This window comes from Cyrtonyx montezumae, unplaced genomic scaffold (assembly GCF_038088225.1).
Source record: "Cyrtonyx montezumae isolate F1298 unplaced genomic scaffold, pur_monq_1.0 scaffold_16, whole genome shotgun sequence".
NCBI lineage: Eukaryota > Metazoa > Chordata > Aves > Galliformes > Odontophoridae > Cyrtonyx > Cyrtonyx montezumae.
The window spans coordinates 7,975,082-7,999,976 of record NW_027071892.1 but is presented as its reverse complement, the minus strand read 5'-3'; positions in this window follow the sequence as shown (position 1 = coordinate 7,999,976).

Genomic DNA, 24,895 nt, shown 5'->3' with positions numbered 1-24,895 from the left:
TTGCTAATGGTGAACTCTTGTGTGAATGCAAGAATGGTAAATGTTAGGATGGGTTTGGAAAAACAAACTTGTTCTTTTGCTGTGCAACCTAGATTTTTTCCCACTGGATCTAATGAGCATAACAGAATTACATTTTGTGGAAGTGCTTTTTGACAGCAAATATTGAATTTATAAAAATGAAACACCTTGTAGGATGTCTTATCAATATATCTGAAAACTGTTTGAATTTATTCATTTTGCTATTTGTAAATCACATACTATCTACTTGATGAAAAGTGTTTTCATCTTGTCAGAAGGAAATCGGTACAAGTAGGAGGAAAAAGGTGATTGTTTGGTCAGAAACATCAACCTTCCTTTGTAAATTGTGGAACAGAGATTCAAAAAAATTAAGAAAGTCCTTGAAACAAATGTAGACTTCAGTGTTGTCAGAGTCCTAATTCAATCATAATAAAAATCAGGATTGTCTGACCAACCTGTAGGAGCTGTCACAGTGTTCACAGTATCAAGAAAGAACAGGAACTTGGTAGTTTTGAGTGAAAACTTTAGACTTGTCTTCAAGTGTAACATAACATTCCATAGTATACACTCATTAATACACGCAGTATCAGTTATTCAGTGTACAGCTCTGTGCTTTGACAGATGGTTATGGTGAATCATAAAATGGAGAGGCTGAAAGAATTACTTGACTTTCTTTCAAGATAGAATTTCTTTGATTTCTGTCACTTTGGAAGATGTAGTTGCTGCAGACGGTGAAGTATCTGCTCTTGATCATTGTGCTAAAGATACAAACTTTGCAGGGGGTGTGACATCTTAATGTAACTTGTTTCAGATTGTAACTGAGCTGACTGCCTGTTGTTGCACCGTATCTTCAATTGGCTGCAATTACTAAAACATCTACTGAGTTTTGGAGATTCTTTTTCATTATTATTATTTTATTAGACTGAAGATAGTGTCGTTTTCCTTGCAGATCAAGCTTTCTGAACTGCTACTTGTGTTAGCTGTTGAATTAGCTGCTGGCTGCTTTCTGGGGAGATGAATGCTGTTGTGTGGGGCCCAGGCTGGACAAATCCTGCTGCTGAAAGCCTCACCAACAGTGTGAAATGCGGCTCCATCCTGTGCAGCCCAGCACCTCTGATACATGTCTTTGTCATAGCTTGGCGATGCTGACTCATTTCTAAGTTGCCACAGAAACAGAGGTTCTTAGATGTTTTCTGTAAAATAATTCAATAAAGTAAAAAGCAGTTTAGTCCTGGACTGGAGAAGCTCAATTCTCTTGTCGTTGTAGAGGCACAGACAACGTGTTTGGAAAGAAAGGAGAAGTAGCTTTGTGCTAATGTTATCCCACAGAGCAATCCTTCAGCCTGCTGTATGGAAGAGTGATTTGCAGGGCAGTGAGGAAGGGCTTCAAAGACTTCAGTAAGCAAATTGGTTAGGTAACTAGATGGCTTGGGAGCCAGTGATGGGCAGAACAGGAGATACCCAGCATAGGACAGGAAGCAGTGGCCCACAAGAAGCAGTCATGGCAGGGTTTGCATCCACGCTGGTGTAATACTATTTATTATTACTGTGTGCATACCTGCAGTTATAAAAGTATTATAGGTCAGGGCATAATTATCCATTATAAATGAATATTTACTAGCTATGCATAACCTCTCCTGTTGTCTTATAAATTGCTCTGGTGTAGCTCAAATGTGGAGAGTAGGCCGATGAGCAGGATAAATCATTCCTGAGGCCTTTTCAAGGTTTTGCTTCAACAGAAATACTTCATGTCTAATTCGCAGCCACTGATACATACTACACAACGTCAAACTTTGGTGACCATACATCATTGGATTAATGTTTTCCTACAGCAGTCTTATGGGAATACATGAAATGTCTACATCTACTTTGCTGTTACCTGGCTCTGTGGTGATGGACATATGTTAATGCCTGGAAAAGGTAGAGAAATTAGATGGAGTATATTGCCATAATCTGTAAGGAAGCTGACTCATGAAAACTAGATTGTTTTATATAATTCTGTCAAAATGTCTCCTAAGGTGAAGTAGGAGGTAAAACATGTAGTTAACCTGGTTTTACCACATCAGTCTCTCCCTTTTTATGCTATCCTTGTTTTTCATATGATACTTGAGCTAAAAATTACCCCATCTGTGCTTTGATTCTGGAAATGTTATTTACACTGAGATCACTGCATTTTAATTTTGATGTCAGATCTTACTGGTGATTGCTTATGTATATAAAATATCACCTCCTGAAAGGGTTAGAGTTTAGTTAGAAATCAGAGATATGGCACGAACGAACCTGTATGAAGCTTTCCAGGCTCCAGAGCATGACAAATGCCATCTCCTCACTGTCTGCTGCTACTGGAAATGCTGAAGTTAGCTTAAATCACATTCTTTTCTGCTGAACCTTGAAGGCTGCATGTTTGTCTCTATTCTGTACGATGCTCAAGTCTCCTGTATTGCCTCCTGACTCTCAGTCATTCTGTAATTATAACAAAATTAGTAAAGCAGCCAACCTGGAAGACCTCTGTGATGCTGTTGTCCACCTGGACAAGAAGCAATACGATCTAATCCAGCAGTTCTCGCAACATAATACTGTAAATAAGGGGGTTTAGCTAGCACTGTAGATCAGAAAAATCTGAGAAGTATATTCATCTGATTACCTTCAGGGCACAGTTTAAAGCACAAGCACAGATCATTTCGGTAAAGGCTCCAGAACTGGAGGGGAAAAAAAAAAAAGCACTTTCTGTTTGTCGGAATAAGCTCTTAATATTCTGCAAGATCTGTCTTTTCAGATATTATCCCATGTACAGTCTTTAACAAACCTATTTTCTCCTTGGTGGGATCACAGTGCTGACCTCCTACAAGGCCTGTATCTTTAAAATATCCAGAATGGTCAAATTGTGAGTAATTCAAGCTACTGCAGTTATAACAAAAAGATGAAGTGAGACGTGTCCTTTGAACTCTAGAAAGCATGAGAAGCAGAGTTCAGCTGTGTCCCTGGCACAGTGCCCATCCATCTTATCAAATCAAATGCAGGATTAAGACTTCTGGTGTCTAGAGACGAAGTGATAGGAATTGATGAATGACATACATGCCTTGGTTTATCTGTGTGATAAGATGTGCCTCTATCCAGATATTCTGTCTTCAGCAGTTGGTAGATAATAATGGGGAGAGAAAATATGAAAGCACAGTATGTCTGTTCCCCACCTCCTTTCCAGGAATGGGTGATGTGGTACTTCCTAGCTGGGAGCTGCATCTGAATGCCATGCTTCCTGCTGTTCCCTATGGATTCATTTGATCTGTTGAATCCATGAAGATGTTTTTTGCAGTGCTCAGTGGGAAGAGGTTTGCAGCATATTGTTTGGCTAGGGAGAGCTGAAAGGGGAGAGAGGGTTTGTCTAAGTTTATTGCTTAATGCCAAACAAATGAAGCAGCAGCCTTCACCTTCTGGAAACTGGCACCAACAGGATTGAGCGCAAACAGATTTGGAAAAATGAAACCACTTCAGAGCAGGAGAACACTTCCTGGGAGTTTGAGGCTGTCCTGTAAAAAAAAAAAAAAAAAAAAAAAAAAAAAAAGTGTAAAGAGGAAAGAGCCAGAATGTTGTTGGCTGATGGCAGTGTTATCTATGTTTGGATTGAAATTTCTACGGGATTTGAGTGAATGTAAAGTTTTTATAAAACTTACTTGAGTTCTTGAGATTCCCCAGTCAGTTTCTGTTTACTTGTGTTCTGCTGTCTTGAATTTATTTTTCCCCACTTGGAGCAGTCAAATCATGAAACCTTTGAGGTTGCTTTCAGGTCTGCTGTTTCAGCATGGCTGGAGGGGAGGAGGAGAAGCGAAGATCGCATTCTGTTTTTGAAATGACTTAAGAGCTGCCTCTAGACTATCACCCTCTGGCACTGCTTTGAGGAAATTGAGTTATAGTTCTGTGAAACTTGAACACAGAGAGGCTTAATACATTTCTTTCAGAGCAGTGGTGTTCATTTGCCTTTTACATTCCAGGTGTGCTGGGGTTCAGTCCCATTTGTATAGTGTTGCAATGTAGTCTGATGTAGAACAGTGCAACATAGTTTATGTTCCCAATCTACATCAGCTGAATCTTGGTTTCCAATAGTATGCCCAGGAAGTTAACCATACAATCTTTTGAGTTGGAAGGGACCTTTAAAGATCATCTAATTGAACTCCTGCAACAAAGAGTGGCACCTACAGCTTAATCAAGTTGCTTAGAGCCTGATCCAGTGTGACCCTGAATGTCTCCAAGGTGAAGACATCCACCGCATTTCTGGGCAACCTGTTACAGTGCCTCACCATCCTTATTGTAAAAAATGTCCCTTTTAGTTTGAAACTATTTCCTCTTGTCCTGTTGCAACCGATCCTGCTAAAGAGTCTGTTTCCTCCTTTCTTATAGTCACTCTATAGATATTGAAGGGCCCCTCTTAGGTCTCCCCAAAGCCTTCTCCAGGCTGAACAGCCCCAGCTCTCTCAACCTGTCCTCGTTGGGAAGGTGTTCCACCCCTTGGATCACTTTTATGTCCCTCCTCTGCATGTGCTCCAGTGGGTCCACATGTCTCCTGTACTGAGGACTACGCATCTGGACACAGTGCAGAATGGAGAGGCAGGGTTGCCTCCCTTGACCTTCTGACTGTACTTATTTTGATGCAGCCAAGGCTAAGGTTAGCTTTTTGGGCTGTGAGGGTTCACAGCTGGCTCTTGTCCAGCTTGACATCCACCAGTAACCCCAAGTATTTTTTGGCAGGACTGTGCTCCATCCTTGGGGTACTGATACTCCATCCCTTTCTTGTACTGATAGCAAGAGTTGCCATGACCCAGGTGAAAAACCTCAGATTTATTGAACTGCCTGAGGTTCTCCTCAGCCCACTTCTTGGGCCTGTCTAGGTCTCTCTGAATGGCATCCTGTCCCTCAGGCATGTCAACGATGCTATGCAGCTTGGTGTCATCTGCAAACTGTAGAGAGTGCATTCAAAATCCCACTGTCAATGTCATTGATGAAGAAAGCATAATAAGAAAGAACCTTTTTAAAAAGCCCTCTAAAAATCATCAACAAAAAATGTGACAAGCCAAAGCATTCTTAAAAAGGAAGGTATGAGCAGAAAAACCCCTCATCATGTGGATGAGATTAGCTGGTAATTAAAAAGCCAACCAATTCGAGTCAAGAGGTGGATTAATTAGATAATACACTGGGAAATCTAATTTACTCAGCAATTTATTTTTAATCCAAGTCAAGAAAATCTTATCATGGCTTCTAGGAAGCTTGGAGGAGCCCAGTCAGATTTAATTATACTCTTGTGTAATGACCTGCATCTCTTAAGCTTTATGATTGTAATTTATTTTATTTATAAATAGATGTGTGCTTAAGATCTAAAGAGAGTATTGAGGCCATTTGATAGGCAGTTTTGATGCGTTAATATTGAAACTGCAGATGGAGACAGAATTTTATGCTGTTATCCTTAAAATATGACCGTTGGCCTGAAGTACTGAATTCTCTTCGTCCCTTCCGAGGCATCAGAAATCTATTTTTCAATCCATGTGTTAGAACTGTCTTTACCGCTACACTCCTAATTCTTCAAAGAAGAGGTCAGACAGTGAATACATCTTCCCTATATAACACAACAAGCCTTCAAGGGTAATTATTTTCCTGGACGCTTTCCTAAATATATCCCTCAGTCAGAAAATGCACATATCCAAAATTTGTGCAGACTAAAAGTGGATATTAGTGAAGACTCTGCAGATAAACACATTTGTTCAGGATTAGATAAAGCTCTGCAATAACTAGGAGCTCTGCAATATGGATACACAGCAGCAATTTTATTGAGTTTCTCCATATAACTTGATGTATTTAGTTTCAACTGTCCTGAGTAGACAGTCTTGTGTTGATGCAGTTTTTCTCCTATTTTATGGAAGTATGTGAAGGCTGAGCATCTGCAGGCCTATGTCATGGCTCGCAGTGTTATCCTGGATGATGTGACCCTGTCCTATGTCCTGGAGCAGGGCATGTGCCCCAGCTTGTGCATCGGGTCCACCAGGTACAACTTGTGTGGTTCCTGCCAGCTATGGAGTCTGTGTAGGTTCTTATGCTGTAAAAGGAAGGGGAAACTTAATTTGGATGGTTTTTTCTATGTGCATCTCGTGTAACTGTTCTATGAAAAATATTTGAGAGGCTGTAAATGTGTATTCTTACAACTCTCTAATAAACTTGCTTTAAGGTGAAGACTGAACAACAGAAACTGATGTGTTGTCTGTGCACTGACTCTTTGGAAGTAGAGAGTGAGGCACATCTCTGTCCAGTCACTGCTGGGGGAGTGTTTCTGGAGGAGAAATCTACTGAAGAAGACATTTTTGAGGAGAGAAATCACTTAGGCTTGAGTTGTACTTTTTTTTTTCAGCAGTAAATGCATATTCCAAAAGTGACAGAAAAAAGTTCAGGAATGTTAATTGTTAAAACTTTGAAATAAATGTTTTCAGTTAGGCTATTCTTAAATCATCAGTCTCCAATACAAATAAATAATCCTTCAGAGCAAAGCTAGGGACTATTCTAAAAAGGATTTTTTTTCCAATTTTTCTTCCATTAAAACACCTTCAAAAACACCTTCATATCCTATTTTTTTTCATGAACTGAATGAATTTTTAATGTATCATTCAGTTCTACAACTAACCCAATATATACATTATTCATGCAGATCTGCATCTCCAGATAATTATAAGGAACATCCTGAGTAATGTCGGGGGCATTTATGCTAGCATAGGAAAGGTGACTGTGGGGTCAGCTATATCCCAGAGAGAACTTGCATGGCCAGGGAAGAGGTCATAACTGGACTTGTTTGAAAAGAAAGTTTTTCTAGATGCTCTGTTTTTGTGGGTCCATTTTTGGTACTTCTTACTGGCCCTACAGATGAGCTCTAGATGTGCTGAGGTACAGCAGCTAGATTCAAGATAAGATGTTCTTCAGGTGTGTGCTCTGTATCTATGGGCATAAGATATAAGATTTGAATGCTTTCAGGCCTATTGTAACTTCAGAATTTCTTGCAGGAATTCAAAGCAAGGTCTGTCTTTAACTTCTGGTTGTACTATGTGAAGCTTTGGTGAATACAGCTGTATTTGAGGACCCCAGTGTATTCTTGAGCTGAATTTCCTCTGTCTGGTTCTGTGGTGTGTTGGCAGGTTGTGTTTTCCAAAATTATGTAAAGGAGATTCCTGCTATTCCATCAGTGCACATCTTTATCATCTTGAATGCTATCCTGTGATTAAAGGGCAAGAGGGGAGGGAGTGGTCGCTGGCTGATAGACGTCGGTGCTTTTGCAGTCTGTCTTATTTGCTAAGGCTGCTAGCTAAGTGAACTCGGAATGAAGGTGCTCAATAATGCTTTGTTCCTGTAAGATCATTTCTGAAGAATTTCACTGAGTGTACTATAATTATGATGGCCACGATATGTGATACTAGATTCTGCTTTGAGTGGTTTAAAAGTGCAAATCATCCTCAGGCTGTAGAAGAACAGGAGAGAAATCGATTAGAAAGGAAAGCTTAGAATTGGAGTTCTTAAGCAGAGGTTTACTGTGTGATGGAAATGTACTTTCTCAGTCCAGATGGGTGATGGTGTTACTCAGAAGACATTCCCCATTCCTTGGTGAAGTGAAAGAAGCCTCTGCAGACCAACAGACTAAAGAGGGAAATATTAAACGTAGTAAATATAAATGGAACGCTAGATTAGGGAAACTGAAGATGCAGAAGGGAAAAAGAAGCAGAAGGGGAAGGAGTCCCTGTGTATTGGGTGGGAAAAGCTTTGATGTGATGCTAAGAAAAAGAATGGTTGTAAGCAGAATTTTTAGAATATGTATAAATTTTAATAAGAATGCATGAAAGTTAAAAGCTCTTGGGAAATGCCTGTTCTATAAGTAGAAGAATTTAATTAAAGTCCATCCTACTGTTTGTTTTTTTTTAAATAACCCTAGGCAAGCCTGGAGCTCCCTTTGAGATTGCAACTTTAAATATAGCTGCATTAATTTAACTCCTGTAAACTTTTTAAAAGTGCTTGATTAAGAAGCCTAGTGTTTTGGTTCTTTTTGTATGGATTAGGAATGAGCAAACTGACTTGATCTCAAAAGTATATACCAACTGGACATTTTTTGTTTGGTCTAAGGCTGCTGATCAGTGTTGGTAACATAATCATTTTTAGTAGCACGTGAGTTAGAGGATGACTAAATAAAATCTAAAACTTTGGTGTAGAGAAATGTTCATCTTCTACCTGGTTTCTTTCAAGGATTTTTGATCTACTGAAAGAAAACTGGATATTTGAAACACTGGATTACAATGTTCCTATGGAGTGTGTATTTTGGATACCTCTGTTGAAAGGGTGAATTAAACTATAAACTAAGGTAACTATTCTTAACGCTGTTCTGTCCTCATGTATGCAGAGAAAACAAAAAACAAAAGCCTGAGTCTTTGTACATATTGTACAGTCCATGTTTGTGTGTGAGCTTTGATAGGTACTGAATGAAACATGTACCCTGAGGGAAAAAAGTAATCCAACAGGGACTTCTGGAAAGAGGTAATTGGGCAGCTGAGTACTGGAGCAGCAAGTACACACAGGGCTCTGGGCAATAAAGAGCAAGGCTTTAAGGGAACTGGAGAAGCAAACAGCTTGCTGCTGCATGGTCCTGGAAACTCCTAAAATGGATGCTGCAAAATTAGAGGGAAAAGAACGATAAAAATGTTTTTTGTTTTAGTAGTAGTTTCCATGTCACATCCTCTTACTGACATCAATTCTACTTGGAGGGAAGATGCCTCTGCTAGTGTTCCTGGTTGCCCTCTATTCCAGAACAAGGGACCTCAGTATATCTGACCCTTCCAATATTGCTAGACCATCACTTCCAAGGTCAGGGATGTGTTTCAGATACCTGACCCAGAAAACTAAAAGCTTTCATGTAATGCTGAAAAATATTTGACCAAACTGAATTAAACCTCTGCAGGCTTTGTCCCAGTTTCCTCAGTTGATATCGCCAGTTCTTTCCACATTCAATACCTTCCTGACTTAAAATGTGCTGGTAGCCTGTGGAACCCTCCATGCTTTAGCCTGTCCAGTATGTTTTCTTTGAGTACTTTGGTTCAAAAGGTCCCTATTTTTCCTCTTTTGTCCGTCTTGCTTCTTTGGAGCATTCAGGGATTAAGTTTTCATACCCTCCAAGTCTGATAGCTTGCTCCTCTTGATTGAAATCCTGCCTGGATTGACCTTTTCCCTCTGTCTCTGGAGTTACCTGTTGTCTCTTGACATGAAACAGTGCAACTGCTCAATATTTCCATTGTTTCCTGAAGACTTTTTATTGCACTGTTGATCTCTTAGTCTTTCCTGCTGGGTGCCTGAGTTCTTGTAGCTCAGGTCTTTGCTGTTTTGCCCTTTTACTCTTTGAGCTCATCAGTCTCCTCCAGTTCACTGGCCTTAGTGGATGGCTTCACTGATAGTTCAGCTGCACTGAATGAAGCTACCCTTTGTAGTGATATTGAGACACAGCTCTCGCTCTCATCAGTAATGAAGTGCTATAATGCATCTTTTTTTCTGCTTTTTTTTCTGTTTGTTTTACTTAATCTGCCACCTAGCATTTCTCTGGCCTGCTTTCAGTCTGTAAATACTGGGTGAGCTTATCTGCTGGCGTATCAAACTGGAATTACTATTGCAGTGCTTCTTGCTCACACCCAATGTTTCAGTATCTTCACGTATTTTACATATGTACAGGAATCCTGCATTTGTTATGGGTTAATGTCTTCAGGAGACATGCTTGAGGCTGAAGGTTTTTGTTTATTTGATGGTGTTTTTTTTTTTTTTATTAGATCGAAATCTTGATGACTTCCTGGTAGGCTGATTGTTTTCCTTTTGATTTGGCTGCTTTGTGTTGATTCCACATTGCCTCCTCAGTAGCCCATTATTTAGTCTGTGCTGTCTGGTTCTCTGCAGAGGTTGGTGTAAACCAGGTTGCCTCTATTTAAAGAACATAAGGGACTTCAATGCTAATATTTCTCATGATGAATAGCAGCTCAGAGATAGAGGGAGCGGATCCTATATATCATGTATTTTTTTTCTGCCTTCATATTTAAGTCAGTAGAGTAAAATGCAAGTCTCTCACAAAAGTGGCAAAAGGTGTGGGGGGGCTCCATAGCAAGAGCAACTGCCAGGCTGTTAAGTCCATTTTTTTTATCTGATTTTTTTTTTTTTGGTCAGGAAAATGGTTTAAATTAGAAAAGAATCTGGTCTACTTAAGGAAACCAAATATGATAATGTTGTTCTGTGGTTTAAACGAATAATTCACACTTAGTAGGGAGAATACCTTCAAGTTTTGTGAATTCCTACACTAAAAATTTAGAGCTATTTTGTTCATCTGTCTTTATTTCCATTTGAGAGCTGACTTTGGCTTCGTGGGCTTATAATTGAAATTTGATGTTGTTTGTTCATATTAAAATATCGTTGATATGCAAAGTGGCACACGGACTGTATTTGATTTGCAAACGGCTGCTTTAAAATGGATGATCTTGAATATTAATGGAAGAAGCTTTCGAACAAATTGCTGTTTTCTTTCCCTCCTCCTGTCCCCTTTTTTTGATGTGGATGCAAAAGGTTTGACAGCGTGGAATTTATGAAAATAAGCAAATTTATTTCATCAAGTGCACCATTAATTTTTCATTAACTATTTGAAAGGCAGTGTCTCAGCTCTTCATATATATATATATATATATATATATATATATTCATGCAGCAGCCACTCTATATGGTGTACTCTGCCTTGATTTCTGTAGGCTTGTTGCACATTTTTATCATAACTTATTCAAAAGCCTTTGTCTTCCTTAGTCAGATCTTTTTGAAATAATGAAACCATTACTGTTTCTGCTCCAACTATATGGCCTTTTTAAGCCATGCATTACATGTGGTGCATGCTTTTGTCAGAGCTTCATACGACACAGCTTTAGAGCTAATTTAAAGTTCCCTTCATCCATTAGCTGGAATTTCAGCCTGTACTTTCTCAGTAGAACTGATAGTTTTATTTCACTGGGTGCTGATTTCAGTCTTCAGAAATATGTATTCCAAGTCCTGATAAGGAGATTAGAAATTGTATTCCAATTAACTTCTTGATAGAATTTGGCCTTGGTCATCAAATAAAGAAAGTAAACTAGAGCTGGATTAAATGCAAAATGTGAGAAGTCTTGAAGGTTGCCCTGACATTAGTAAGTGGAAGAAATAAAGATGAAGTTAATGCAGCAAACTGTTTTTGTATCCCAGGAAGATCTAAACAAAATCTTTCTAGGCACAACCTGTGTTAATGTGACTGCAAAACCTAGGTCCAGTATCTAATGCTAGGATGTCATTCAAAGCAGCTTCATGAGCCAGTTGGCTTTGGGAGAGTAGGAGCATTATGTACATATACATACCTATGCAACCTATGGAGGTGGGTTTATCGATCCTCACTGGATTCTTAAAACCATTATTTTTGATTTCACCTCATGCAAATTAAAATCTTTTTACAAACAAGTTTCAAGTGTCTTGTAATTAGATGCATTTGAAAATCGATAATGTCTAAGTGATGTTGAAGAATTATTAGCAGACAAGTGTCTAATCTGTTACACAATGGAGATCACATACACCACACTAATCAGATGGAGGGGAGGCTGTTAGCAGCAAAAGTCATGCAGCTTCATAGAGAACAACAGATGCCCAAAGACAAGGTTGATAATAAAATTGTAAGCATCCCTGTGTTATGTAATTTATTCAGTTTGCTGTGCTCCTTAACTAATTTGCCATATGCTGTGGGATATAAATTTTCTTCATGTGCTCTTTTTTTCTCTTCTACTCCGATGATTACACAAAAATACTAAAATCTTTACCGGGAGAATGCTAAGGACCTGGTGAGAGTAAGGACGTTTCGGTGTTTCCTCCTCTTACTATAACATGGGCCATTGAGTTTAACAATTTATGATGGTATTATGTTGTGCAGGCTATGCTAGACTAATAATTTGGCAATAATTACACTGCCTAGTCCTGATAGCAGAAAATGGAAGAGAAGACTAGGATCTGAAACTTTTTTCTCTTGTGAAAATGTTTAGGGGGCAGAGAGACAAACGTATAAAATACTGTTTTTCTTGGACTGGACTCCTTGTAGGGCTGACCTGTGTGCAGAGGTGTGTGCTGGGCTGTGCTGAGCACTGTCTCTGTAGCTGGCTGTGCTGGGGAGCTGCTTGTGTTGATGCAGCTGCTAAACTTGAGAACGAATGTTGTGGCCATGAATGTACACTGTCAGAGGATGTTTGGGATCATTTGAGTAACAGAAAACTTCTGCAGCACCCTCTTCTGCCAGCATCAATGAGATGTGCCTTGTGTTGGTACCAGGGACGCTCCTCCCCTGCAAGTAAATGAAATATTTCTGGATTCTGTTTCTAATTCACTAGTGCTAACTGGTTGGAGACAGCAGAGTCAATCTGTGTTCTGTTAGCTAAGGAGAGCTGACTGTCATGTTTTTTTCTTTTTTCTTTTTCCTCCAGAATATGGGAAAATCATGTCAGAAATGACAGGGGAGCTAGAAGCTAATAATGAAACGTTTCTTCTCAAAGAACAACAGAACGCTCACTTAGAGGCAGACAATCTGAAGATGTGCTCAGAATGCATAATTTAGCAAACATTAAGGAATATGACTTGAAATGTGAAGAAACAAAGCCTGCAGATAAATTAAATGTCCAATTAAGCTATCTGCTTGGCTGCAAAATATCTTCTTGACAGACAATTAGTTCTGTGCAAGTCAAACATTTCAGCTATGAATTCATATAGGACAATTAAAGAAACTAATCTATATTCAATTTGAAGAAATGGTAAATTCAAAAAAGTATGGAAGTTCAGGTTGTGTGGACTTCCCTGCAGCTATTTCACTGCATGAGGAAGGAAGTTAGTGAAGTTCTATATGACACTGTTGTACCTTCTCTTTAGAATGTCTCAATTGGAATAGTATTTACAGCGCTGTCTTCCTGTCTACAAATAGTGCTGCAATGTGATTTTTCAGCAGTGTTGGGCATCTCAGATTTTGTCATCCTGAGGTTGAGCAGCTGGGATTGTCCCAGGGCTGGCCTGTTTCACCTCGAGCAAGTGAAGAGGGAAGAAAGATTAGGGCTCAGAGAGGCATCCTAAAATTAATCTTGATTCTCCAGCTGCTTCCAGAGGAAGCAAGAGAGAGGAATTGTTGGAGAAATGATATGGGACAGTATCAGTTTCTGTAGGATTAAGTCAAATTTGGAACCTGTCAAGAGTTCAGCCTGGATGCATACATTACTGCTGCCTCACATTCACACCAGCAGCTTCCCAGAATGGCTCTTTGAATTGAAATTTCTCTCCTGAAAAAAAACGTAATGGTTAATGATTTGAGGTAAAATTGCCTGTGATAATTTTTTTGATGTAGAGCTGAAACCCCATTGGTGTTTCCAAATCTGTCCCCTCCTTCTTTTCATTTCTGCTTAAGATTTTGTATTTGATCCTCTTATATTGCAAAATAAAAAAATGTAGATGCACAAGAAGCAGGACCTTATTGTGCAAGCTGAAAAATGTAGACTGTTCTTTCCAGTACGTAAATAATAGGGCGCTTTTTTTTCCCAACCTCTGGCTCTGGGTATTGCTTCAACCTGCCTGAGGATCTGTTTTGTTCCTCATCCCTCTAATGCCAGAGATGCTGAGAGAGAAGCTTGAAAAAGCTATGAAAAAACCTTTCCTGTAGCTGAAGAGTTTACTGGCTCATTGTTCACTCGTGTTCCTGGAAGCAAACTATTTTTCTGCACCCCAAAAGTATTCCCTAATCTTAAAAATCAATTTTCTCCATTTTAGTGGTAGAGCACCATATCAACGAGCTACCAGTGCACATACCAAGCTCTAGTTTAATGTGAGGTAGATAGCTGAATTGTATAAAGTTCTTGAAAAGCAGCATTTTAGACTGGAAGCAGCAACTGACCATTAATTGTAGTGGTGCTTTTGAAGCACTACTCTAATAAATTGTTTTGACTTTATGAATTGGTGACATAAAGAAAGAACATTTGGTTTTAAAGTATAATTATCCCATTATTCTACTTTCTGAATTTTGTTTTATTACTCTTTCTACTAAAATTTATTTTATTACAACCATGAGCAAATTAAGCCATAAAGAAGTCTATCCCATGGGCAAGTGTTTGCAGTTTTAATGTATTCTTTGCATGTGTAAGACAAGCAGTATATTATGTGACATGTGCAAGGGCCATAAACTCCACTAGCAATTGAAAACGCTAATGTAGCGCCGTAATCACAGTTCAGAAGTTTGTACAGGTTTACACATTAAACCCTTGCTGTGCAAACAGATCACTTGATATACAAAACACAGCTGTAAGACCTGGTGTTTTTTTTTTAATTTTCTAAGGAAATTTTAGAAAAGGAATGAGTAGCTGTGCTTTTTTTTCCTTTTTTTTTAATACAAAATTAATACTCATTCTTTGTCAAATAGCCTGTTTAAAATTTTATGCTGAACAGAAGATTTGAACCTCTTCAGAGTTACTCATGGGAAAAAAAGTTGGCAGTGTTTTTCCTGTTTGCTCTCTTCTTTGGAAGCTGGACCCCATTAGATGCTATTTGTGGTTGAGAAACACTATGTCTTCTGTGTCCAGGTCGGGTTTTGTGGCTACAGGCATTGGATTTAGGAGGGACTGATCACTAACAACAAGCAGGTAGAAAAACCTTTCAGACTGTTGGGCTGTCAGTGGATGAAAGCTGGTGATGTAAAGATGTAAATAAGGCTGATAATGAGGAAGTTTCTTCCATGTATCCTGACAGAAGAATGTGTATTTTTTGAAGCAGTATACCAAAATCCTGTCTGTAGTGGCCTGGGATAGCTAACAGACTAGGAAGGTCTGACCTTCAGAATAACACGAGCTATAGCAGTTTGCTGAATGGCCTCCAGCTCTCCCAGCTTGCTGGCTGTCTGGGCATATTCTCTCACTCCTTACCTACAGGGCTCTCACTGGAGGTGGGTGTTCATTGCAGGGCTGCTCAAGCTGTGGTTAGATCAGATACCACTCTGTAGCTCAGTTGCAAACCGGGATCAAAGCATAGCTGGAGCAGTTGTCACTTTACTTTTCTGCCCCATCAATGAGGTAAAACATTGTTGGCATTATTGAACACCATGAAGTTATTTTCTGTGTACATATGAAGTGCCCAAGTGTAAAATTCAGCTCAGAGTTGCTTCTCAATTTGAATCCTCTGCTATAGGAAATAACAACCAAAAAATAGGCTGGAGGTGGATGAGTAAATCTGTTGAACTACTGCTGAGCTATATTCATATTCAGCTGCTTTAGTACAATAATAATAAGACATTTAGGTTTGCAAGTGGCTTCTGGGAACTAGAGAGATTAAGCTGTAATTTACCACAGGTCCCTAGTGATGTTTATTTAATAAACATTTATTACACAGAGAAATGATTCAGCCTGTTACTGTCTATAGGTACTACATAATTACAGCAAGTCCTGTTACTCAATGGTTCTTGTCACTAAACCTAAGGACAAGCTATCTTCCCATTACCAGTCCAAGCACTTTTTCTTTAAGGGGTGATATCAATCCCTGAGGCTCATCTGGGGCTCCAACCCTCAAGTACCTCTCCCTCAGACCTTTTTACTCCATGCCCTTGGCTGTATGGCTTAGTGTAGAAGTTCCTTCGTCATGGACACCCCTCCTACATGCTGCATTGTCCTAAATAGTGGCTTCAGACTTCTGTCTTTAAAATGGCTTTCCTAAATCATGGTAAGTGAATTAGTGCAGGGCAGATACCTGGTACCTATAATACTATCACACATGTGACAATTCATATTTATTAGACAAAATGATAAAGGAGGTAGAAAGAAGAAAAGAACATCAGGGTTGCCAGCAGTCTCCTTGGTGTTGTGGAACATAGTTCATACCAGCCTGATCCTCTCTCTCTGATCTCCAAAGTTATCAATTAAGAGATAATTCACAGGCAGCTTCTGTATATCATCATCTGAAAAAATAAGTTATAGTCATGACAGATTTATTCACTGTTCTGATGATTACCAATTCATGGTATGATGAATTCTGTGCACCTGAAAAGGAGTAGAAGTATCCTGACATTAAGAGTGAGTTGTGTATTTAACACCTCTATAAATAATGAGTAAAATCTTCATAACCTGCAACTAATAATTAAAGGAGAGCACCGAGATGTTATGGAACATTTACCACCTACAGAAGGAAAAAAAACCCTTCCTTTTGTGCTCTTTATAAAAAGAACCTGCTTAAAGCTTGTTTACTTTGACCTAATTCTTTTAGGATGGTAGGGAGCTTGTGGGCCAGGATGTAGACCACCTCGTATGATACATTATTCATAGGGAAGTATTGATTTGTGTACTTACACTGCATGTGTTATCCCTTAAATTTGGAAAGCCATCATTTATCTTCTTCGTAGTATGATACTTCCTGAATCTTCATGAGTGCTGTACTTGCCAGTTGCCTGCTCTCTTTAGGCTTTAGCTGGGTGTTTGACCTTGCCAGCATTCCTGACTTTTTATCAGGAAGATAGTGTTTGAAAGGGATAATCTGTAATAGGTATCCTCTAATGATTAATGTCATGGAAAAAGTAATGGAAAGTTCTGGGGAGTACATAGAGAATTTTTCAATTAGAGAGCTGCTAAAGTATCAATTATCAGAAAGTTAGTCGATCAGGTATTATCCATGTCAAAGAGATGAGGTTTCCTTCCCTTCACTCCTTGCTTTCAGAGAATGTTAATTCAGAAGATACGGTATTTCCTGGGAATTGAAACAAGCACACCTCTCACAGTGTTCTCATTTCATGCATTTGGTACTGGTAAGCTCAGTCCGTTCCCAGCCTGGAACTGCATCGTGTGGCTGGCTCCTATGAGAGTGGCTCTGGAAGCAGGTGGTGTGGGGTGGAGCAGCAGGAGAGAGTTGGATCTGCAATTTGTTTGGATCTAGCTGGAGCTTCTCTGGTGGAAGGTCCAGCTCTTAGCAGGACCCTGAACTGAGCAACGTGGGTGAACCCATAAGTGGACGAGGCAGAAGAGGCAATCTTCCGCTGCTCTCTTCCTGGTTCATTTTGGTGAGAAGCAGTTTATGCTATATGTTTTAGTGCCGTTAATAAAGAAACTACCCATTGTCCTCCAAGCCCAGAATGTAATGAGTGATTTAAAAAAGAATGTTTTTTATCTCCTTATCTCCTACTTAAAAACAAACAAATAAAACAGCACATACATCTGTTTGCGTTTCTTTTGTTTACTTTTCCAGGTGAAGGAACTGTGAAATGACATTTTAAAAAGTTGTTTTTGCTCTCGCTTTTGGCTTATTTCCCAGTAGTGAAACTTTCAGGTGGGGATGGGATGAGTGCTGCAAGGTCATGTATAATTTTGCTTTGCTGTGTGATGTAGCGCTATTCTAAATCTCATGGATAGAAGTGTGAAGCCTCCAGATGTATGTTACAGTTAGCAGTTGTGATAAAGGACTTGCTGTTCTTTTAGCCTAAAGAAAAAAGTACTAATGCAGTGTGTTTGCTTTAATGGCTAGTAACTTGTGCTGTCACATCAGTCACTGGGGATTTATAACAGTAAGTGAGAGAAACATGCTGGACAGATAAATATCTGGGTATAAGGGATAAGTGAAGAAAAGAATACCCTTTCAAACAGCTTCATCCACCTTTCATTGGGGTGTGTTGTCATTTCTCACCATCAGTAAAATTATTGTAAAAAATGACTTTGATACGTTAGCATGTATCAGAAAGGTTTCCTGCTCGGTCCTCTTTTTCTTCCTTTGCTCTTATGTTTTAGCTTGAAATAGAAACATTTGTCTGATGCGTACTTGGAAGAAAAACAGTGCTTCCTTTTTTTTCTCTGTTGTTGCTTAAGGGGGAAAGTGTGTCAGGGTGATCTATGGGGGGCAGTTAAGTAAATCCACTTCCAATTTGTGTTCTGCACTTTTATCAGTAGAATGTTTCCCAAGGCCGTATCAGGGCAATTTAAAAATAAGCAAACTATTGTCAGATTTCACAGAGAAGAGCAAAAGGATTCCCAAATAATTCAAAGTGAAGTTGTAGTGGTGGGTCTGCCTCCAGATCTGTCATTTTTCATCATGTAGTATATAAATGACTGACAAGTTGCCTTCTGTCCTGGTCTTTGGTGTTGACCTTCCTGTACTGGCAAAGAGGTTGCTTACTCATTTGACAGTAACCTTTCCAAGGCGATCACTTCCATGCCGTACAATATTAATGGAGTGTCAATGAATAATAAATGCTTTCTAAGACAGCCTGCTTGTTTCAATTAGATCATTGGATTTCCCAGGAAATATGACTGCCTTATTTTGTCAGGTGTGGTGTAGATGCTTGTGCTGGCAAGGACAGCCTGGTGTTTTAAGAACAAAACATTTTGCTTATAAGTCTATGGGCTCAGGGTTCATCATTTGATGCTAATCCTGCTGATGTATAAATGTATGATGTAATGCCTAGAAATAGAGCAGAGGTTTTAGCAGTCTGAGGATGTGCAGCGTCTCCAGTGGAAGAATATTATCATCATTTGCTCAAGATATTTTGGACATAAACCTCTGGCATGTGTTTTAGAAGAACGAGCACTGTGTTGTTCTGACTGCAGAGTGGCTATTCTGGTAGATGTGGCTTTTTTGTGACTTGAAATGGTCAGCATCCAACAGCATCTATAAAGCTTTTCCAGTTTTAAAAAGGGGCTTTTCCAAAGACTTTAATAAAGAGATGTAAAACAAAAAATGATCCTACCTTTGGTACTTTTTTGGGGGGATCGGAGAAAGGAGAAACTTACTTATTGCAAGGGCTGGAAGTAGAAATGTCTTTTAATTAGAAGAAAATCAAAGTGGCGTGTCAGTTTTGAGCAGTAGAGAGGACTGGGTGTGCATTTAATACAGATCTATGTTAAGGATCCTGCTTCCTGCTCTGAGGAAGCGTTACTGCCATGCAGAGTGCAACATGCATGGTGTTACTTTGTGACCTCTGTAGAGGTTTTGTTTTGCATCTCCACTGCTCCACCATTCCTGCCTGCCAGCCGAGTAATGGCAGGGCTACAAATGTAGGTGAAAAGCACTTTATTTTAACTGATATCCGAGGGGAATTGGGGCCAAGTATTATCCAGCATTTCATATTTTGAACTGAAGATTCCACACAAAAAATAAATAATAGGCATGTCTGGAAGTATGGCTGTCCCTTAGTTTTCTGTGCGTAGAAAAGAATCACTTGCAATATTTTCATTAACAAATTTAAAGCAGAAGGATGAAAATCTGTGCATCCATTCTATTTTGATTTTATTGCCATGATTTCCCTCAGATTAATTTATTTATTGATAGAAAGCTGTGACAAGAAAAAAATTCTCTCATTTCCATAGCTGAATAACCTATGACTATTTAGAATTCCTTTATCTGGTTATAAAATCTGACAAGCTGTATTAGGGATAACTTCTAAAATGAAGTTACTCTGTTGCTGACAGTTAGAGCTGTATGTCTGTAAAACAGAGCCTATTGCAGGATTCCTGTAGTCAGGGTAATAAGCAATGCTGTTGCTCCTCCTGTGCAGCAGGGCAAAGCCCTGCTTTTATAGCTTCATGTAGGGTTTTATGCTTTGTAATAACCTGAATTTGTTTCCACTAAGGCAGTAGGTTTGAAAAACTTCATGTGTTCTGATGTATCTCACTTAAATTTGTTGGATTGCTAACTTCCCTACAGTCTGCACTGTGGGTGGAGAGTTTATTTACCAATACATTAATCACAGTATTTTAGTGTATTAAATTTTGTTTTCCTCCTGAAAGTTTCTTACAAGACAGTATTTGTATTTGTTCTGGCTGCGTGTGGAGTTTAGGTCTTTTCATGCTCCATGGAGCTGCTTTTTTGCTACAGGAGATAGAGCTGTGGGCTGGGGCTGAGGCAGGGGGACGTGCGCAGCAGAACTCAGCCACCAGCAGGTCATCTCCACCCTTCCTGAAGTGTAAGTAGGTTGAGTAACAAGTCTCCTAGCTAAGAGCTACTTTACCAGTCCATCTAGGAAATAAACTCTGTTGTTATTATGTGGCTGGACTTTCTTCCCAGGGCAGCGCAAACCTGTTGATGTGTATGCATTGTTAAAGGGAAGGAATTTGGCTGGACTGAATTCTCCTTTGCGAAGAACTACAGTGTTTCCAGGCAAGGAGACAACTCTAGACAGCTGATCTGGAGTGGATCATGTTGTTGAACCTGCCTGTGCAGAGGGAACAGTAAAAGTGAAGCAAGTGGGGGCTGCTTTTGAAAGTGCTCTGTTTATGTAGCAAGTGAGGTGGCTGCATTTAGCTGGAGAGCCTGTGCTGTGGGAATTGGAGTTCTGACCCAGGCAGCTGGACCAAGATAGCACCATTTTCTTTTATTAATGTCACTAGAAATTACAAACTCACTTGGTAAGGTAGATTTGTAATCTCTGAGCTACACAACTTCCACTACTCTGGGTAGCTAAAGGTTGTATTAGTGCATTTTATTGATGATTAGAGGAATTGTGGATTTTGCTGTAGTTCACTCACAGGAAGTCAAGAAAAGGATCTCTTGGTATTTAAAATGCTAAACTTCTGACATTACTTTTGCATTGCTTCAGAGAACAGGTTCTCATTTGGGAGTAATTCATGCTTGCATTTTTTTTTTTTTTTTGAAGATCTATTTATGAAAAACATATAAAGAATTAAGATACTTTTGTACCTTACTATGGCCAGGGTCAAGATGAGATTTTTCAGAACAGGACCTACTGTGCACGTTAAAACAAGAAACCTTCATGTTTCTTCCTCATACTGCTTTCAGGTAACCAGTAGATAATATCGATCTCTTAACTGTTAACTGGTGAGCCTTACACAGCAGAAATTTTGTTTAAGGAGTTGATTTAAAAGAATTGTTTTATCCTTCCTCCCTTCTTCCTCTGGGATGGATGAAAGAAGTGAACAGCTCACAAGGAGTCAGCTCTGTATGGGGGGAAAGCTTTTCCCCTTCTCCAGCCCTGTTGGTCTATGCAGAGTTCAGCGTAAGGAGGGAGAATGACCTGGCTCTTGGCCTCATGAGCCTTTGCCTGCAAGGCTGGCAGCTGGACAATATGTTTCAAGAATACTTTGTATGTTCCTTGAGTTTCTGTGAGCTGTTAATAACATGAGTGCACTGAACTGTCTTGCACTTCTTTATCGAATCAGTCCTCTGTCCTGTTACATCCTGAATGCTGCTTCTGTGTGACAACTTAATTACTTAATGTTATCTTCAGTGTTTAGCTCTTGCGTTTGAAAACCTGAAGAATGTTTTAGCTGAATATGTGAGTATGGATGGATTTTAAAGGCATGAATTTTCCCACAAGGAGTGCCTGCCAGATCTCTTAGCTGTTGTCTCTGTTGGGGTATGTTGATCCAAGAAGAGTTTCGTATGATGGACAGGAAAGGATCAGGAAATCACTTATCACCATGTCTCTGAAGATAATTGTGTTTAATGATCGTAGAATATTAGGACCTGGGGGTGCTGGTTGGCAACAGGAGGAACATGGGCTAGCAGTGTGCCCAGCTGGACAAGGATGCCAATGGCATCCAGGCCTGTGCCAGGAAGAGTGTGGCCAGCAGAACCAGTGATTGTCCCCTTGTCTGCAGCACTGGTAAGACCATACCTTGAACAGCCTTGGACTGAGCACAGAAATAATCCCATGGGATGGAAATGTCTGTAGCTGCAATGGACAACAGGCTTTGGAATGTGAATTCCAGTTCAGTGACATTAGGGCTGAGAATCACAGAATCACAGAACTGTAGGGGTTGGAAGGGACCTCCAGAGATCATCGAGTCCAACCCCACTGCCAAAGCAGCTCCCTAGCCCAGGTTGCACAGGTAGGCATCCAGACAGGTCTGGAACATCTCCAGAGATTGGCGTAACAGTTTATAAGTCTTCAGAAAGGTGTCTCTAATTAGATCTACAGGAATGTTTTTAGAAATAAAAGCATAGAACGATTTTCATTTTGTTTTGCCTTTGTTTTTCTGACTCCACTCCTACTCTTCCCACACATTTTTTTTAATGACTATTCCACTTTTCTTTCTCAAATCTCTCCCAAATTCACTTTAGCCCATTAAGTTTGTAAACATTAACTCAAAGTGATGATGCAGCTTTGCACATACACAAAAAAGATAGAATGCCAGGGCTTTTGTGAGGTTGTTTTGAACCAAACAACTTGGTATTGCTATAATAATAATAAAAATTATGGAGTGGCTTTAATTATGTTGCACAGAATAATTTGGCAGTGAAATGATTTTGAAGAAAAATCTATTCCCAAAGTGCTCATGAGCCAAAAATCAGATAATGAAGAAAGAAGATTAAAAATGATCATTGCTGGGATTATCTTTGAGCTCTTGCATGAATAAAACAAAGTTATGAAATGTACAAGCAGGTGAAGGCAGTCTGTAGCATCTGTAGGTATATATCAAGCAGCCTTGTTATAAATTTTACAGCATCCTTTGCCACTGTGGGTATTTAACTTGCAGATGAATTACTTTTTCTTTTATCAAATGCATCATATGTGGATAAAATTTATGCAAATCGCAAGCTATTCTCCACGAGTTTGTTATATGGTTAGATATTTGAAATAATGTCATTGTACTGATTTGATTTTCTACCTTTGACCTGACACTGTTCTTCCAGGGGACAATGTGTTGGAGGCATTTCGATAAACAATGCCGAAGTGACAGATTTAGGCTTTAAATGAAATTGTGTTCCATAAACTGTGAAACAAAGAGTCATAATTTACCCTCAGCTACATACATTTCAGTGAAAATTATCTTTCATGCTTTGATCTACACTGTATCATTTTACTGAGTGGCCTCGTACGTAATATCAATCAAATCCACTGAAGATGTGTGAGAATCTCATTTAACATCAGAGAATACAAATCATAGATTCATCTTTCTGGTAGGAAGGAAAATGTTCCACGAGTCCCCCTTTCCCCAGTTACAAGTGAGTTATATTTGTACAACTCAGAGCAGCACTTTGGGGGTCTCGGTCTTTATTTATCTGTTTGGGTTGACTGCACGTGGGAGACCCTGGAACCTACCTGACAGATCCATCTCCTGTCACTTGTACCCTGACTGGAGGTGATGGACTGAAGGGATATGGTGCGTTCCTGTTCACCATCAAGTGCTTTCAGGCCCTGCTGGCAGTGAGCTCACCCAGTGTGCTGGTAAAGGACTGTCCTTGAGGACTGGCCCCAGGGGGTTCCCTGGGAGGGTTGTTTCAGGCTGTGCTACACCTTCTGCACTGGGGCAAAGAAAACTGAGGGAGGTGATCTGCTCTGAGAAGACTTTTAAAGGTGGAGTGACTGGTTTTGTGCAAGGTGGGGAATCTTCATGCAGGGCAACACTTCTCTCTAACTACACTATTTTCCAGTCATAGCATATTGTCTCTTCTTTGATATTTGTAGCTATTTCACTGTGTTGCCAGGGAAATAAGGCCTGCGATGTGATAAATCCTGTGTTAGAACTTCAGTCCCAAGATAAATGAGATCAGAGATCAGAGAGGAAAACATTTTTTTAAATACCAGCGGTGGTGCTAATGAGCAGTGGTAGGAGGGGAGCAAACTCTGTGAGGCAGGAAGCCTTGCAGAGCTTCTGAGAGTCCACAAACCTTTCCCCTTTTGTTTCTTCAGCTGGAAAAAAAGATTTTAATGATTGTCCATAAAAGAACACTTATTTGGAAGAGCTGTGCAAGCTGCATTAGTGATGAGAAAAGAGGAAAAAGCAGGCGTCATGGCTCTTTGTCTGGACGTGGCTTCCCTGTCTGCCTGCCAGCAGTCCCTCAGCTTTGCTTGGAATGGGAGGTGGCCGCTGTCGTCTGATCCATCTGGAGTGCATGGGGCACTTGTGTGCTGCTGTAAACTGATGATTACAAAACGTCACACCATGTCTACATTTAGCTTAGGAAAAAAAAAAAAAAGGTGGAGGAGGTGTAGAAAGAGAAGAAAACTTCTCTTCCAGGCAGTAGAGATCTGTGTTCTTGCACCCGCTTAGTGGCTGGAAGAAAAACTGAACATTGAAGTTATTTAGCTTACTAAACCCTTCTGTGACTGTTGCTCTGCCTGTATTTACCAGTGAGATGATCCCACAGTGGTTTGTATAGACTTGTGCCTCTGGGTACTGAAAGATTTGATGGGTCTCAGAAAATATTCCAGCATACTTAACTCCCATTTTGCCTTGCCTGTTTCCTGATCTTTCCTAACATTGCAAGAGGGAAAGCTTAGGAAAAAATGCTGAGACGTTTTTTTCCTGTACTTTGTACCTTTCTTTGTTGTGATTTTTTTTTTAATGATCAATGATCTTTAAACGATGATATTCCTGTATAACATAGCTTCAGGTGAACTGGGCCTCAAAGCTGCTGAGATGTACATCTTTCCAAGTGCCGTTTGCTTTCCTGAGGACACTGTTTGTTTGTCTAGAGTCTCTGAGCTGCCTGGGAGGAGGGATGTATGACTTGAGGGAGGTGGTGGGTGACAGATGCCGTGGAGAGTAAACTGGATACTTCAGGAAGTGTGATGCCCTTCTGATCCCGTCCTCAGCTTGTGCTGCCTGATCCAGGGGGAAGCCTGCAAGGCTGCCATTTTATTTTTTTAATTTTCATTATATTGTAGTTCCTTGCTTTGAGCTGATTTGATGTTTGAAAACCCCTTCAAGCGTTCTCCTGTCTTTCTCATTATCTCCTGTCCTTGGTTTTTGACTCAGTAATAAGTATTGTTTAGTCTGCAAGTACGTTAAAGGATGCTGTTGCTGTGTGCTCTTAAGTGGCAGTAATTCTGAGAACATCAACTTTGGTTAGAGTCTGAAATCTTCAAGAACGT